Source organism: Hemitrygon akajei, chromosome 2, assembly GCF_048418815.1.
Source record: "Hemitrygon akajei chromosome 2, sHemAka1.3, whole genome shotgun sequence".
Lineage (NCBI taxonomy): Eukaryota > Metazoa > Chordata > Chondrichthyes > Myliobatiformes > Dasyatidae > Hemitrygon > Hemitrygon akajei.
In genome coordinates, this window is record NC_133125.1 from 97,107,136 (window position 1) to 97,124,688 (window position 17,553).

Consider the following 17,553-nt stretch of genomic DNA (forward strand, 5'->3'; position numbering starts at 1 on the left):
AATTGTAGTTTAAGTGAGGCATGCACACAATTGTCAGACACTTTGTTTCAGTGTCTCTGCATCCAAATTTTCTTGCTCTCATTTTGCTTTGTTTTGGACCTGATTCATCTTTGTAATTTACACTTTCTCCTCAAGCCCATTTACTCTCTCCTGCTTAATCAAATGGGTTAAAGTGATTCCTTCTTGATCGTCCTAATTACTTGGTGCCTGGATTCCCTTATGCTACACTGTCAGTTCACAGTTTGAGTAACTTATCACAGAAAACAAAATATAAAATCAAAATACACAAAGGCAAACACTTTACAGGCGATATTATTAAACAGAATGTGGGAATAAGACACAGGAGATTTTCGGGGAGATAACGATAAACCCTGCAAGGGGAGGATGAGTTAATGCTGTGATGTAATCCTTCAATAGAAATTGTAATTATTCAGTGATAATAAATTTAAACATTGCTTTTTCTTTCTTCAAAAGATTAAAAGTTAAAAAGAATGTTTATTTGGCTTATTTGAGTGAGGTCTGTGTCAGTCAGGGTTGACCATGGAGTTACTTACATTTTAGCTGCCCAGATGTGCAAGCTAGGGCAGTACGATATGGAGAGCAAACTGCTGTTCATGTAGCAAGTCCCCCTCCATGCATCTGATGAATCCAAAGGAACGGCAGAGACCAACACAGTTTGGCACCAGCAGCGTCGCAGGAGTTGTCAGTCTTCAACGCAATGTAGGACTGCGTCTGGGACTCCAGCTGCCCATAAGGAGTTTGCATGTTTTCCCAGTGACCACGTGCTTCTCCTCTGATTTCCTCCCACATTTCAAAGAGGTCTGCTTCCCGTTAGTAAGTTGCGGACATGCGATTTTGGCACTGGAAGCGTAGTGACACAGGTGGGCTGCCCAGTACAATCTTCATTAATTTGGTTTGAAGCAAAGAGCACATCACACTGTATGTTACACATGACAAATAAAGATAATCTTTAAATCTAATCTACCATTTGCATTCTTTGTGGAATTTTTGGGCTTAACTTATTTTGTGTTCATGTGTTAATTTGTCCCAGCATTTCAAGCTTAACAATCAACAGTTAATTGACTAAGCAATCAGTCTGATTAGTAATCAGTTCATTGATTATTTTTATGGTTCCTCTAAATAGCTGAACAGCTATGCCTTCCAAACTTTGGAAATGTTAACCTGCACATTTGAGTTATGGAGAAAATAGTCCATGCCCCAGACAAATTATGATGGCTTTATATGCAAACATTTCATAGATCAAATATGGCTTAAATTTAGCAGCACAAAGTAGGAAGTATATTTATTATCAAAGTATGTATACTATACACAACTTTGAGATTCATCTACTACAGGCAGCCACAAAACAAAGAAACCTAAAAGAAGGCAGTTCGAACACCTGATGAGCAGAAAAAAAACAAACTGTGTAAACAATAAGAGTAAGCAACTAACATTCGGAACTGAAGTTCATGAAAGTGAGTTCATAACCATGAGGACAAGTCATCACTGCACTCAGTCCGTTAGTTGCAGACAACAGCCTCAGTTCAATGCCGAGATGAGTAAACCTCGCAGAGCAATGAGCTGAACTGGCCCGTCCTTCGCCTCTGGCCCCAACATGGTGACATTTTCAATCCAGCCCGGTGCTTAGATCGTCTAGACCCCGGGTCGTTCCTCATTCTTGAACTTGGGCCCTGCCACCTTGATACGCACTAAGGTCTGGACCCTGCCTTCTCGATTTAGCCTGTACCTGACCTTTCCAGTTCCAGTAAGAATAAAAGTGATGATTGGGTCTGTGTTCACATTATTAGTGGAAAGATTAAGTACAACTTTCCTCTTTGTAGTCCATCTGATGCAATATCAACAGACCAAAAGAATACTGGTAGGCCTGTGTGTCCAAATTCAAATTCAACATTGAAGTAAATGCATTATCAAGTCCATTTACAGTATTATATACTACCTTGAGATTCATTTGTTGCAGGCCCTTATAAGGAAAATAACAAGCTGCATCACTGCATGATACAGGAACTGCACTGCAGCAAATAGTTAACGGAAAGTTGCCTAAAAAGGACTGTAACATCATGAAGGGTCCCATCCTCGCTGCTCATGGACTGTTTGTCCCAGAACCTTTAGGGAGAAGGCTACATAGCAACCACACCATGATCATAAGACTCAAAACAGTTCCTTTTCGCAAGCTAAAGGCTGATCAGCACCTTCACCCACTAACCTACCCAAGATACCACACACCACCACTATTTAGCATTTCCTGACAGAGCCACCTTATGTACAGACACTCCTGTGTCTAGTGTCACTTTATGGATATATAACCAATCTATGTCTATCAGCTATCTATGTATTTATATGTATTTTAAATTATTATGTTCTTTATCTTACTTCTTTTTGTGCTGCATTGGGTCTGGAGTAGCAATTATTTTGTTCCCCTTTGCACTTGTGTACAGCAAATCTTGTATCTTTAATCTGGGTGACGAATTTCTTCTTGTCTCTGTCCTGAGTGGCTATCTCAATATTGTGAAACTCTGACAAATGGTTCCAGGTACCCCAGCCAAGAGAAACATCAACGTTCTGTCTACACTGTCAGCCCTATTATGAATTCTGTTCAATTCATTTAATCACCCCTCATTCTTCTTATGTCAAGAGAAGCTAAACCCAATCTGTCTAGACTCCTCTTGTATGACAAATCTGCCATCACAGAAATCACACTGATGGAGATGGCAGTCTATTTCATGGTTGACTATAGGCAAGAGGATACAGCCAGCAATGGGGCTGAAATCATCAAAGCTGACTGTCTCTTCAGGTTTAATCCTGCTGCTCATAATCCACCTCCTTCTCAACCTATACTCTCTTGTGATTTGCAAGCTGCAGACAGTTTTATTCAAGATTCAAGATTGCTTAATGTCATTCTCAGAAAACAAGTGTTAAGCCGAAAGAAATAATAGTTACTCCAGATCCACTGCAGCACAAAACCCCACAATAATATAAATAATACAAGAATAAAAAAAGGCATAATAAATCTAAATACATAAGATTGATTGTATGACCATAGATTGACTGTATATCCATAAAGTAACGCTAGGCACAGGTGTGTCTGTACATAAAGAGACAGACAGGGAATGATAAAGTAGTGGTGGTTAGGGGTGTGGAGGGCTGGGTTAGTGGGTGGAGGTGTTGATGAACCTTACTGCTTGGGGAAAGTAACTGTTTATGAGTCTGTTGGTTCTGGCTTGGATGCTACGCAGCCTCCTCCCTGATGGATGTGGGACAAACAGTCCATGAGCAGAGTAAATGGGATCTTCATGATGTTACTGGCTCTTCTTTGGCACCTTTCTGTATATAATGTTCTTGATGGTGAATAGGTTGGTGCCGGTGATGCACTGGGCAGTTTAGATGACCTGTTGTAGAACCTTCCGGTCTGTTGCAGTGAAGTTTCCCTACCATGCAGTAATGCAACTTTGAGGAAATCTGCAGATGCTGGAAATTCAAGCAACACACACAAAATGCTGGTGGAACGCAGCAGGCCAGGCAGCATCTATAAGGAGAAGCGCTGTCGACATTTCGGGTTGAGACCCTTCGTCAGGACTAACTGAAAGGAAAGATAGTAAGAGATTTGAAAGTAGGAGGGGGAGGGGAAAATGCGAAATGATAGGTGAAGACCAGAGGGGGTGGGGTGAAGCTGAGAGCCAAACAGGTGATTGGTAAAAGGGATACAGAGCTAGAGAAGGGAAAGGATCATGGGACGGGAGGCCTAGGGAGAAAGAAAGGGGGGAGGGGAGCACCGGAGGGAGACGGAGAACAGGCAGAGTGATGGGCAGAGAGAGAGAAAAAAAAGGGGATGGAGGAAAAAAACTAAATATATCATGGATTGGGTAAGAAGGGGAGGAGGGGCATTAATGGAAGTTAGAGAAGTCAATGTTCATGCCATCTGGTTGGAGCCACACATTTTACTTCCACGTCCCACTCCCATTCTGATATGTCTATCCATGGCCTCCTCTACTGTCAAGGTGAAGCCACACTCAGGTTGGAGGAACAACACCTTATATACCGGCTGGGTAGCCTCCAACCTGATGGCATGAACACTGACTTCTCTAACTTCTGTTAATGCCCCTCCTCCCCTTCTTACCCCATCCCTGATATATTTAGTTTTTTTTCCCCATCCCCTTTTTTTTCTTTCTCTCTCTGCCCATCACTCTGCCTGTTCTCCATCTCCCTCTGGTGCTCCCCTCCCCCCCTTTCTTTCTCCCTAGGCCTCCCATCCCATGATCCTTTCTCTTCTCTAGCTCTATATCCCTTTTGCCAATCACCTGTTTGGCTCTCAGCTTCACCCCACCCTTTTCCGGTCTTCTCCTATCATTTCGCATTTCCCCTTCCCCCTCCTACTTTCAAATCTCTTACTATCTTTCCTTTCAGTTAGTCCTGACGAAGGGTCTCGGCCCGAAACGTCGACAGCGCTTCTCCTTATAGATGCTGCCTGGCCTGCTGCGTTCCACCAGCATTTTGTGTGTAATGCAACTTGTCAAGATGCTCTCAACCGCACAGCGGTAGGATGACGTGAGTATAGATGTGCAAAGTCCAGCTCTCTCCATTCTTCTCAGAAAGGAGAGGAATTGGTGGACTTTCCTGACTGTGTAAAATGTGTTCTGGGACCATGAGAGGCTGTGCGAGATGTGCGCTCCCAGGAGTTTGAAACTGCCTACAGTTTCCACTGCCGTGCCGTCGTTGTGAAGAGGGGTGTGTGTGGTGCGAGTTCTCACGGAGTCGATGACCATCTCCTTTGTCTTGTTGACATTGCTGAAGAGGTTATTTGCCTGGCACCAGCCCTTGAACTCCTCCGCCTCCTCTCTGTAGGCTGCCTCATTGTTGTTGGTGATGAACCCCTTCACCCTCGTGTCATCGGCAAACTTAACAGTGTAATTACTTGGGTGTTTTGCAGTGCAGTCGTGTGTGAGTGGAGTGTACAGCAATGGGCTCAGCACACGACTGTGGGGGAACCCCTGTTGAGGAGGGTGGGGAGGGAGGAGCGGTCATGCATCCTGTCTGTCTGAGGTCTGTTCATTAGGAAGGCCAACACCCATTTGCACAGTAGTGTATTGAGACCGAGGAGTAAAGTTTATTCATCAAGGTTTGTAGGACGAGAGTGTTGATTGCTGAAATTAAATCCAGAAACAACATTCCACCCTATGTGTCCTTGTTTCTAGGTTTGTCAGGACCAGGTGCATGACTATTGCTATGGCATCTGTAGTAGAGCAGTCCTGCTGGTAAGCATATTGGTGAGTGCAACTCCTTACAATCACAACTTTAGCCATGTACATTTCTCATTTCAAGGTTTTCAAAAACTGCAAACATGCCAGATAATAGAGGAGCAACAAGGTGAAAGTGATGATAAAGAAACACTCCCTTCATTTCACACTTTCAGTCACCAGTTCTGATACAAGTTTTTAAAGTTTAAGGCAAAGGCCGTGACTGTGGGCTATGAAGAGGAAGGAGCAGGACAGAGGTAAAGGATGCTGCAGGTTGCTGGAGTGCAAGGTCATAAATGCCCACTTGCGTGGAGTTAACTGTAGAAGAGAGAAAAAACCCCACACAAACTGAAACGTTTGTGGCAATGAAGGAAGTGAACGAGAAACCCTGTGTTCAATGTCAAGAAAATCAACAAATTAGCATTTAAATTGGAATTGGAAATAGTGACCAATTTTATTCATGCACTTGAGGTCCTACCTGTGAATTAATGTTAATGCCCTGACCCATTACAATACAAGCAGTACCATAACACTGCCATGATGACGTGTCGGACTGCTGCTGATGTCCCCACAGTTTCCTTTCAGCTTCAGGTTCATTAGTAGTCCTGAACTGCACCACACAGTGCAACAGATCTTTTTGTTTTCTATCTCTTTAAATGCCTTCACTAATCTATTAACTAGACAACTCTATGGACATAGGGATCACCTAGGTGTCACTGGCTTCAACCTATCAAAGTTTCCCTTTGTCCCATACATTCCACTCTCACCATCTTTACAGGTTAAAATATCTTGTCTTCTTGTCCCAGTTCTGATGAAAGGTTTTAGACCTGAAACATACACTCTGCTTCTCTTTCTACTGTTGGCACGAGCTGCAGTGTGTTTTCTGTTCTAATTGGTGCTGGTGTAAGTGGCTTCTAAGAGTATAAGCCCTTTGTTCAAAAGTCCAAAGTTCAAAGTAACTATCAAAGTATATGGATATATGTCATCATGTACAGCACTGAGATTTATTTTCTTGTAGGCATACTCAATAAATCCAGTAACCACAACAGAATCAATGAAAGACCACACCAACAGAGCAATCAGTGTGCAAAAGTCAACAAACTATGTAAGTACAAAAAGAAAGAAATAATAATAATAATAATAATAATAAATAAATAAACAATAAGTATTGATAACATGAGACAAAGGCTACATCCACACTACACCTGATAAATCCATAACCAAAGCTTTTTCTCTTCGTTTTTACCCTTAGTTCACACTAAAACAGCGTTTTCGTCCCCCGAAACCGGAGCTTTTCAGAAACGCTCTCCAAAGTGTGTATTTTTGAAAACGCCGGATTGGCCGGATCAGTGTGGACGGGGTAACTGGAGACTTCTGAAAACGCTGTCAGACGGCAACGTGCTGTTTCATTGTTTTCTTGAACGCAACCTAACAATTTCAGAACAGACAGCAATGAAACTGACTCCAGAAGAATTAGAAATGTACTCACCAAATACTTCGACCCATAACTTACTGAATAAATAAGCATCACGAGTGAATCTGCAGATGCTGGAAATAAATAAAAACACAAAATGCTGGCAGAACTCAGCAGGCCAGAGAGCATCTATGGGAGGAGGTAATAACGACGTTTCGGGCCGAAACCCTTCATCAGGAGTGAAGTAACATGGGATGGTCGAGAGGGGATAAGAAGTGGGGGGAGGGACCAAGAAGTGGGATCGCTCCCTACGTGACTTCTTTGTCCATTCATCCCCCCCATCCCTTCCCACGGACCTCCCTCCGGGGACTCATCCCTGCAAACAGAAGTGCTACACCTGCCCCCACACTTCTTCCCTCACCACCATCCCAGGCCCCAGACAGTCCTTTCAGGTGAGGCACCACTTCACCTGCGAGTCAACTGGGGTGATATACTGTATCCGGTGCTCTCGATGTGGCCATTTATACATTTGGGAGACCGTTTCGCTGAACACCGGCACTCAGTCCTCCAGCATTGGCGGGATCTCCCTGTGGCCACACACTTCAATTCCACAGACCACTCCCACTCCGACATGTCTGTCCATGGCCTCCTGTACCGTCAAGATGAGGCCACACGCAGGTTGATGGAGCAATACTTTATCTCCCGCCTAGGTAGCCTCCTTCCTGCCGGCATGAACATCCAACTCATTGACCTCCATTGATACCCCTGCCCCCCACCCTTACCCCCATCCCTATCTATTATTTTAGTCTGGTTCTCTTTCTCTCTCTTTCCCCCCCTCACTATAATCTCTCCCCCCAGCCCTACCTTTCTTTCTCTTTTATTTCCCATAATTCTCCACCTTCCCCCTAGCCCATTTCCCTCCAGCCTATCACTTCCCAGCTCTCTACTTTATCCCTCCCCCCACTTCTTGTCCCCCCTCGACCATCCCATGTTACTTCACTCCTGATGAACGGTTTCGGCCCGAAATGTCATTATTACCTCCTCCCATAGATGCTGTCTGGCTTGCTGAGTTCTGTCAGCATTTTGTGTTTTTTATGAATAAATAAGCATACTCACTTTGCCCTGTTTTCTGTCCTTGCTTGTATGAAGGCGGTTTACCTATTTATGCAAGTACTTCTCTGACAATAGATGTGTAACAGCCTAATGTAACATTGTATGGAAATACAAGATAACACTGATGCAGACATGTTTTATATGTTTAACAAGGTGCTTTATTAATGCAACAGAGTTAGTCAGTTTTTCAATATTCGTCGTCAGCCTGTCAATCTGTCCATGAACTCCCTGTCGGTGGCCTCTGTATGCTCCAGTATTTGTTTTTTTTTAACTTTTAAGTTCTCCTGTGCGAAAGCTAACAGCTGTCCGCCGTTTTAAGTTTTTCTAGTCTGTAACTACACAAACACCCACTTTTACAGTGAGATTCAACACCAAACATGTCGCTTGTTTTCGGTAGATGTGTCTTGCGCATGCGCAGGAGGAGATTCGCCGAAATCTCCATTACAATGTGGATAGAGATATTTTAAAAAATGCAGTAGTGTGAACGCCTATCGTTTTTACGCGAAACCGGCGTTTTCAAAATTATCCTGTCTAGTGTGGATGTAGCCAAAGAGTCACTGAATTTCAGCCCATAGGTTGTGGGAGCAGTTCAGTGATGGTGCAAGTGAATTTGAGTGAAGTTATCTCCTCTGGTTCAGGACCCTAATGGTTGAGGGGTAATTACTGCTCCTGAACCTGGTGGTGCAAGTCCTGAGGCTCCTGTACCTTCTACCTGATGGCAGCAACGAGAAGATAAAAGGAGGTGGGGGACCCTGATGATGGATGCTCCTTACTTGCAACAACACTTTGTGTAGATGTGCTCTTTGGTGGAGAGGGATTTATCTGTGCTGGACTGGGCTGTATCCACTACTTTTTGTAAGATTTTCTATTCAGTGGCATTGCTGTTTCCATAAAAGGCTGTGATGCAGCCAGTCAATATACCCTTCACTACATAAATATAAAAGTTCATCAAATCTCCTCAAACTCCTAAGGGAGCAGAGGCACTGCTGGTTCTCAGACAGGTTTTCAATCTCCTTCCTATATGCTAGCTTGTCACAATCTTTGACTGTGGTGTTGTTGCAAACTTAAGTATGTCATTGGAGCTGTGCTTAGCCACACAAATATGTGTAAAATGAGTAGCGCAGGGAGCTAAGCACCCCAATAAGTCATAGGAGTCATTAGGCTCCTAAGTCATTAGGCTATTTGGCCAATTGAGACCACTCTGCTATTCCATCAAGGCTGATTTATTACCCCCTCAACCCCATTCTCTTGCCCTCTCCCTGAAACATTTGGCACCCTTATGAATCACAAACAGTATCAACCGACGCTTTCAAGATACTTACTGACATGGCCGCCACAGCTGTCTTCGGCGACGAATTCCACAGATTCACTGCACTCTGGCTAAAGAAATACCTCCTCTTCTCAGTTCTAAACAGACATCCTATTCTGAAGCTGTGCCCTCTGGTCCTAGACTTCCCCACTATAGGAAGAATCCTCTCTATATCTAATTTAACTGAGGACTTCAATATCCCTGATGAAAGGTCTTGGGCCGAAATGTCTCATTTCCATAGATACTGCTGACCTGCTGAGTTCCTCCAGCATTTTGTACGTGTTACCCTTTGGAGTATTTGGTAGGTTTCATTTAGATCTCTGTACTTCTTCTTAACTCCAGTGAGTATAGGCCCAGCGTCATCAATTACTCTTCAAACGTTAATCCCTTTGTTCCTGGGATCCTGCTCCTCTGGACCACCTTCAGTGCCAGGATTACTGTAGAAAAGGGGGTTTAGAGGGTCTGAGGAGGGGAGGAATCTCCCCATTAACAATTGCAGTCTGTGGCAATGCCGCTGCTGCTGCCTCTATGAAGCATCACTCTGTATCATCTTGCACGAAGGTCTCATTCATGTGGATATTTAAGCAGCATCAACTAACCAGATGAGTACAGGTACAGGTATTATTGAATATTTTGAACTGCATAATCTAACGAAAGATATGCTGGCCCAGGAGAGCAGTGAGAGGAGGTTTACAAGAACAATCCTGGGAATGAAAGGCTTAATGTCTGAGGAGCATTTGATTGCTCTGGGCCCTTACTCAATGGAGTTTAGAGGGATGATGGGAGATTTCATAGAAACCTACTGATTACTGAAAGACCTGTGAAGTGGATATGGAGAGTATGTTTCCAATAGTAGAAGTCTAGTATCTGAGGACACTCCCTCAGAATGACAAATTAGCCTTTTAGAACTGCGAGGAAGAGAAATTTCTTCAGCCAGATGGCAGTGAATCTGTGGAATTTGTTGTTACAGAGAGCTGCAGAGGCCAAGCCGATTTAAGGCAGAGATTGATAGGGTCTTGATTGGTAAGGAGGTTAAGGTAAGTGGGAAGGCAGGAGAATGGGGTTGAGCAACAAATATCAAACATCATGGATTGATGGAGTAGAATTGATGAACTGAATGGCCTATTTCTGCTCCAGTACCTTACGGTTTTATATCTGATTGTGGCAAATCTATCCTAAAGTTTGAAAATGTTCCACTGCGCTTGCCTCTTCTGCAACCAGAAAGGACCAAAGACAAAATTAAATATAGCAACAGACAGTGAGTAACCTGGAAATAGAGGATGAAATCCTTACATTGTGTGCTCTTGCTGCTGTGGGTATGTTCACTCAGCTTTGGTTAAGAAAGGTCAATAATGGAGCCCTCTGTTGAAATTGGCAACTGTACCATTAAATCAGTAATACACGCTGTTGAAAATGTCTCTTCTATGTACCTCTGGTGTTAGCTAGTTACGTGTAAGCTAACACTTTTAACAATATGGTGTCTAGAGATCATTCCGCAATGTGTGTCCACCGGTGGATATCATTTAGGTATCTAAGTGCCATCTGTAGCTTCTGAACAAAGAGCGCTATCCACCTAAATTTTTCTGCATCTGTGGCTTAGTAAGCATATTCTTCATCTTGACTGATTGATGGGACAGACTACTGCCTGTCCTGTTCACACAAGTCCCAGATCCCCTGCAGAGGCCTTGGTGCCGCTTTGACTCTCAAATTACTGCATGTCATAGTCCAAAGTCACAAAATGGCAAGCCTGTGGGCAATTGTATTCACAATGAATGGCAAATGCTGTTTGTTTGTGCCCTGCTTAAAAATCCTAGCCAAAATAATCCATTAATTTGTTACCAGAAATAGCACAACATTGATGAACTGCAAGTTAAGGCTTGTAGTATTTCAATTTGATAGAACAGTCTATTTTCAAATATTCACTATTTGCATATGTAAATTTAACACAATTAGCATACTTCATTAATCTGTTATCCCTGTTGGTGTAGTGAAAATACCCTCTGAGATTCAGGAAGATAGGAAGTATATTTTGTAAGTTATGGGAATGTTTATTTGGTAATTACCTCAATTTACATATATAAAGAGATGTAAATGATTGCTCATTAGCATAATCTATTGGTCTGTTATCTTCATTAGCCTAACAAAAAAAACTTCATATTTATACAGAGGGTATACTTTTAGTTTTAATGTTCTTATTGATAATTTTGCCTCTATTCTCTGTTGGTCAAGTATTTTATTGGGATTATTTTATTTAGAAGGGTAAGTCATTGTGCAATGGGAATGGGCTATCTTTAAACTTTGCTATATATTTTGACTGCACAGAACAACACAAGAAAAAGGAGCAGGTATTGTCCATGTAGTTCTTCTATTCAATTATCACGACTGATCTAATCATTGACCTGAGCTTCACTTTTCTACCTGATTTCCATAATCCTGGATTTCCCTTATCTCCAAAAGTCTATTTATCTCTTCTTTGAATGGCCGATAATAACTCAGCATCCGCAATGTTCAGGAGTAGAGAATTCCGAAGATTCACAATCTCCTTAAAGAATAATTTCTTCTTCATCTCATTCTCAGGCAGGCTCCTTTTCATCCTAAGGCCACTCTCCCAGCTTTTGCATCCCCTTATTAAACAAACCATTCTTACAGCTTTCAACCCATCAAGTCCTCTCAAAAATATTTCATTAAAATGTTATACGAATTTATAAGATCACTTTTTGATTTTTCCTCCTAATACATACCCTCCATACTGGACATCAGCCTAGTAAACCTTCACTGTGTTGCTCCCAAACAAAGTATCCATTCCTTGGAAAAGTAGACCAACTGTCATCGTGTTTCCAGGTACAATGCCAACATTGCATTTGCTTTTTTGATTTGATGGTAAATTTCTCTCACCATTAAAACAACGCTTCTGTGCTTGAAATTAGAAGGTATTGTTGATAGCAAAGGTGATTATTGTAGATGATGTGGGAGGGGGTGGTCTTCATCATTTAGGCAAGTGGTCTGAGGAGTGGCAAATGGTTTTCGATAACGATGAGTGTGAGAGGATGCACTTTGGAAAGTCGATCCAGTGTAGGACTTGTACCATGAATGGTTGGGCACCGGTGAGTGTAATGGATCCGAAGGACTTTGGAGTCCAAATGCATAGTTTATTGAAAGTGCTGTCACAGGTTGACAAGATGGTGAGGAAGGCATTTAGCAGAATCAGAATCACAATCGGAATCAGGTTTATTATCGCTGACATGCAATATATGGTGCAATTTGCTACAGCACACTGGCCTTCATCAGAGCACTGAGTATCGGAGTTGGAGCATTATATTGCATTTGTTTAAGTCACTGATGAGGCCGCACTTCGATTACTGTGTACGTGTTTGGTCACTTTATGGGAAAGGTGTGGTTAAACTGGAAAAGATTTACAAGGATGTTGCAAGGACTACAGGGCCCAGGGTTTAGGGAGAGGCTGGTCAGGCAAGGTTTTTATTCACTGGAACAAAGGAGAATGAGAGGAGAACTTTAGAAAAATGCTTAAAATCGTAGGAGGCATAGAAAAGGTGAATAGTAACAGGCTTCTTTTTTTCTCCAGGATTGAGACCAAAACTAGGAGGCATAGATTTAAAGTGAGAGGAAAAACATTTAAAAGTCAGCTGAGGAGCAATTTCTTCATGCAGAGGAGTGGTGAGTGAATGGAAGGATCTTCCAGAAGCAGTGGTTAAGACAGGTACAATAGTATCATTTGAGATGTTTGGACAGCGCCAGATACATGGATTATGACCAAAGGAAATATGTCTGGAGTCGCTTAGCTCTTTAGTTCATTAGGTGCAACAAAAATCAAAGTTTCAAAAATTAGCAAAAAAAGTTAAAAGAGAACTGCCAATATTGACAAATATCTACCAGAAAATAGAATAATGGTTCCACCAACTATGCTTGTCCAGTGTGAACTGCTGGCAGCCACTATCTCTCCTCCCTACTGAGGGAGAAGAGCTCCTTTTTTTAGACACTAGGTCATTTCCTCTGCAATTATCAGCAAAGTTAATTTAAAGCTACATATGAATTAGAATATGAAGCACCCCACAATGTAGTTACAATCATATTACAAAATAAACAGAAGTATTTACATTGAATGCAGTACACATGAAAATATACCAGGAAAGACTTTGAAGTGCGTACACTCAGCACAATGACAGCAGAACGACAAGGCGATATTTGTGTGTGTGCGTAAGGAGTGCATTTACTGAGTACTCTCTGCCACAGGCAGGTACATGGTGGGCTAAGGCTTAGAGGGCAATGGTCCAAAGGCAGGAAGTTGGAACTAGCTGAGCAGATGCCATGGTTAGGATGGGCTCATTAAGTAGAAGCAAACACGAGGAAATCTGCAGATGCTGGAAATTCAAGCAACACACACAAAATGCTGGTGGAACGCAGCAGGCCCGAAATGTCGACTGTACTTCTTCCTATAGATGCTGCCTGGCCTGCTGCGTTCCACCAGCATTTTGTGTGTGTTTTTTCATTAAGTAGAAGGGTTTGAATCTGCCCTGTATTGCTCTATGACTCTATAAAAGCAAATCTTAATTTCCCTTAATAATTCTAACTTTCTATATTTTTGTTTATCACACCAACAGTTCATTAGTCTCATGCCATTTAAATAATATTTTATTCTTCTGCACATTTAAACCAAATGAATCATCTCACACATTCCCACAGTAAACTTTGCCAGCCATCCAGTATTCTAATAACTCTAGTGAATTTTCATCTATAGCATTTTCTGGGTATGTGGTTTAGAAGTGATATTTGTAAAAACTGCCAGACTATTATAAAATTCCAGCTGGCTCTTCTACTTATGATTCTTTGGTCCTATATATGAGTCCCAAACCATCCTATATGGTTGGTTCTAACATGTAATTTGACTGGATTGCTGACTCGAAGAAGGCAAACTGTGGGGTCTATGTTTCATGATAAACTCTTTGTGGTGCTCAGACACAGTGGTCTTCTTCCTCTGACCCAGAGCATTTGATGATTAAGCGCTGGTAGTTCTACTTACAAAGGGAGTACTCCTCCGTGATGCTGACTGCAGTTTACATTCTGCCAAAAGAAGATGTTAAGCAAGTACTCAATGTATTGAATTATGCAATTAGCAAACAAGAAACAGCCTACCTTGATGCTTTCAAATCATTGTTGGGGAATTCATTCAGGCTTGTTTGAAAAAACTGCACAATTTTCATCAACTTATCACCTGCAGTACCAGGGGTCCCAGCACTCTCAACCACTGTTACTCTATGATTAGGAATATCTACCGTTCCATGCCGTATTTCGAGAAATCTGAGGCTTAGTTGTCCTCTTCCTACCTGCATACAGGCAGAGACTAAAGAGCAAAGCTTGAGATAAGGTAAACAAAGAGGTGGTCGCAGAAAGGCTGAGGGGTAGTTATGGGACTCCTTTGGGTTAGTAGACTGGGCACTCATCAGAGGATCTAAACGAATACACCATGGTTGTCATGACCTTTATAAAAACAGTCATAGACACGTGAGCCACCACACAATTAAACTGAAGCCCTGGATGAACCATGAGATCCCAGACCTGCTGTGGGTAGATCAGTGGCATTCAGGTCTTATGACCAAGTTCAGTGCAAGAGGTTCAAGTACGACCCCCAGAAAGCCATCTCAGGCATGAAGTGGCAACTTGAATCACTGAAGGATGTTCGACAGCTGTTGCAGGTCTTGAATGCTTCCGTCTCCTGCAAAGTAAAACCAAGCGATGTAGGTGACACCAAGGCTTCACTCCCAGTTGATCTCAATGCTTTTTATGCTTGCTTTTACCGTCAAAACAGGGAAGAACCTTCATAAACTCCCATAGCCCTCGATGACTGTGTGATTTCAGCCTCTGAGTCAGATGTGAGAGTATCCTTCAGGAGGGCAAACCCATGGAAAGTATCCAGACCAGAATGGGTATCTGGCCAATTGCTAAACACCTCTGCTGATCAGCTAGCTAGAATGCTTATTTTTAAGCTCTCGCTTTGGCAGTTTGAGGTAACCACCTGGTTCAAGAAGGCTTCAGTTATACCAGCACCTAAGAAAATGTGCCTGAATTACGATTGGCCAGTAGCACTTATATTGACTGTGATGAAGTGCTCTGAGAGATTGGTTAGGAAAATCATCAATTCCTGTCTGAAAAGCCACTTGGATCCACTTCAGTTTGCCTACCATTACAACAGGTCAACAGCAGATGCCATTTCATTTGCTCTTCACTTAATCTTGGAACATCTAGACAGTGAAGAGTCATATGTCAGGATGCTCTTCATTGACTACAGCTTGACATTCAACACTATCAAACTCAAAACTAATCAATAAGTTTCAAGTCCTAGGCCTCAATACCTCCTTGTGTAATTTAATCCAGTCAGTTCAGATTGACAACATCTCAACAATCTCCCTTGGCACAGGTATGCATCAAGGCTATGTGTTTATCCCCCCACTCAACTCACTTTATACTTATGAATGTGTGAAAGCTCCAATGCCATACTTAAGTTTGGTACCATTGTCGTTGGTCGAATTAAAAGTGGTGATGAATCAGCTTATAGGAAGGAAATTGAAATGCTGGCTGAGTGATGCCATAGCAACAACCTCTCACTTAATGTCAATAAGACCAAGGAGATGAATATTGACTTTAAGAGGAGGAAACTAGAGGCCCATGAGCCAATCCTCATCAAGGGATCATCTCATGATGGAGAGGGTCAGCAACTTCAAATTTCTCAGTGCCTCTATGAAAAAACGTGGCAGTGCCTCTACTTTCTTAGAAGTTTATGAAGATTTGCATGTCGTCTAAAACTCCAACAAATTTGTGTTGATATGTGGTGGAGAGTATATTCAATGGTTGCACCATGGCCTGGTATGGAAACACCAGTGTCCTCGTCTGGAAAAGCCAACAAAATGTAGTGGATACAGTCTAGTTCATCACGGATAAAGCACTCTCCCCACCTTCGAGCACATCTACACAGAGTGCTGTTGCAGCATTGCGGCATCAAAGACACCCACCATCCAGGTATTGCTCTCTTCTCGCTGCTGCCATCAGGAAGAAGATGCAAGAACATCAGGACCCACACCACCAGGTTCAGGAACAGTTGTTACTCCTCAACCATCAGACTCTTGAACCGAAGGGAATAACTTCATTCAATTTCACTTGCCCCATCACTGAACTATTCCCAATGAACTGGACTCACTCTTAAGGACTCTTCATCTCATGTTCTCAATATTTATTACTTATTTGTTATTTTTTGTGTTTCTTTTGTATTTGCACAGTTGTTATTTTTTCACATTGGTTTTTGTCCACCCTCATAGGGTGCAGTCTTTCATTGATTCTATTGTGTTTCTTGTATTTACTGTGTTTGCCCACAAGAAAAATGTATCTCTGGGTTGTACATGTTGACATATATGTAATTTGATAATACATTTACTTTGAAGCCACTTAGTTCAATGGCAATTAGGAATCAGAAATAAATGCTCATCCTCCAGTAACGTCCAGATTCTGAAAAGTAACCAAAAAAGGAAAATTTAGGCACCAATCACTCTATCTGACTCATTTGAATAAATGTCCCTGTTGGGCTTACAGTTGCCAGCTCTCCCTTCCCTCTGAGTCTTGGCATCAGTTCAAGTTAGCAGTCTATGAAAATATCCATTGCCCCAAAATTGAACTCATGGCCATGGACATTATTGACAACTAAAATTGGCAGAGGTGGATTCCGCTGCTGTTCCCATCTAACACACCCATTTATGTGCCTTATAATTTCTTGGAAACATACCATTCTCCTTTAAATTGTTTCTGTTGGCATTTCAATATTTCATTTGCTAAAAGACATACTGATAGAGAGAGAATTCTCATTTTTGGCCAAGTTTTGGAAACAGTTATTGTAACATATGCATTGAGCCGATTCAATGGGTCAAATGACGTAATTCTGTTCCTATGTCTTATGGTCTCCCCATCGATGCAAACTCTCATACCCTGTACATTGCAGCACTGGAGTAACTCAGCACCTCGGGCAGCAAGTACGGAAATAACGTTTCGGGCTGAGACCCTTTCTCAGGACTGGATCTCAGATACTCTATACATTAGCACCTTCTTAAAGTCTAATTCCACATGTGAGCATTTTGTTTCATTTGTCTTGAAACAGTGACAGTTATTTTTGTTTCAGAGTTACAAGGAATTGAAATCCCATCATTATTGAAAGAAAAAGGTGGATTGCTACCTAAGAAACATCATTTTGAAATGGTTTATTCTGAAATTTATCTTGTTAGCATGATTATATTGTAACTGTGATGTCTGTAGCAATCAATTCTCTCCTTTCATATGATCCACTCACCCCAACTGTAATTTGCTAAACTAGAATAGTAGGGAAGAAACAACGCTCCCAGGTGCCCAGTGCTTAAAATGGCTCAGATTAGCTCATTCTGTGATAATTTTCTCCTTGCAGGGATTTG

The 17,553-nt window shown here is 42.1% G+C and overlaps 1 long non-coding RNA gene across 1 annotated transcript in view; it reads left to right on the plus strand.

Moving 5' to 3' along the window:
• The window catches only part of LOC140714617 (uncharacterized), a 96,988-nt gene that overhangs the window by 54,560 nt on the left and 24,875 nt on the right, over positions 1-17,553 (plus strand). The window contains exons 2-3 of the long non-coding RNA XR_012095948.1: positions 5,211-5,282; positions 6,271-6,357. This is a non-coding gene — a long non-coding RNA (uncharacterized lncRNA). The remainder of the gene's footprint in view (positions 1-5,210; positions 5,283-6,270; positions 6,358-17,553) is intronic.